This window comes from Periplaneta americana, chromosome 3 (assembly GCF_040183065.1).
Source record: "Periplaneta americana isolate PAMFEO1 chromosome 3, P.americana_PAMFEO1_priV1, whole genome shotgun sequence".
Lineage (NCBI taxonomy): Eukaryota > Metazoa > Arthropoda > Insecta > Blattodea > Blattidae > Periplaneta > Periplaneta americana.
The window spans coordinates 51890525-51891311 of record NC_091119.1 but is presented as its reverse complement, the minus strand read 5'-3'; the positions used below and the strand labels follow the sequence as shown (position 1 = coordinate 51891311).

The window sequence follows — 787 nt, the reverse complement described above, 5'->3', positions numbered from 1 at the left end:
AATAAATATATTGGTCTTGTAAACCAAAAATGAGGGAAACCTTTTAAAATTTCAGAAAAAAGATTATATCTTTTCATTAATTCCCAAAACTAATATTTTAAATAAACTACTTTCTGACATTAAAAATATTATAATTATTATATTAACTACAAGCATGCTCTTCAATCTACTTACAAATTATGTTTGAAAGATATTGCCCTAGGTAGTGATCATTTTCCAATCTTGAATTCCCCTGAATAACGATACTTTCGTAAGACAAAAACAACAAACATGCTTTCGACACAATATATCAATGAAAGAGTAATGGAACGGAGAAAAATTCTCTCCGGGGCCGGGATTTGAACCCGGGTTTTCAGCTCTACGTGCTGATGCAGAGGGCGGCCACTAGAGGGAACCCAAGAGTTGGAGCTTAATCTGAGACGATTCTAACCGGTGTCGGAGTTGTATCCGGTGTGGCTTAGTGGATAAAGCATCAGCATGTAGAGCTGAAAACCCGGGTTCAAATCCCGGCGCCGGAGAGAATTTTTCTCCGTTCCATTACTCTTTCATCGTATGATGACGCAGAATATCTGCATGGAAATATCATATGTACTTCGGTACATTAAAGTAATATATATGATACGCGTAAAATCACTTCGTGATTTAAGACGGCACTCATTCCGTCGGATCCCGGCCAACTAGTCACTCATATCGAGTGCACCTCAGCACAGGTATAGACTTCGGTCCTGCGTTCATAGACATCTATGACGTAGTGCAGAGGGCGGCCACTAGAGGGAACCCAAGAGTT

General features: G+C 39.6%; 1 non-coding gene across 1 annotated transcript; it reads left to right on the top strand.

Moving 5' to 3' along the window:
• The first annotated feature begins 446 nt into the window (after positions 1–446).
• On the top strand, positions 447–518 carry TRNAY-GUA (transfer RNA tyrosine (anticodon GUA)). Its single transcript has one exon. It is a non-coding gene; the product is annotated as a tRNA-Tyr (tRNA).
• Positions 519–787: the final 269 nt, after the last annotated feature.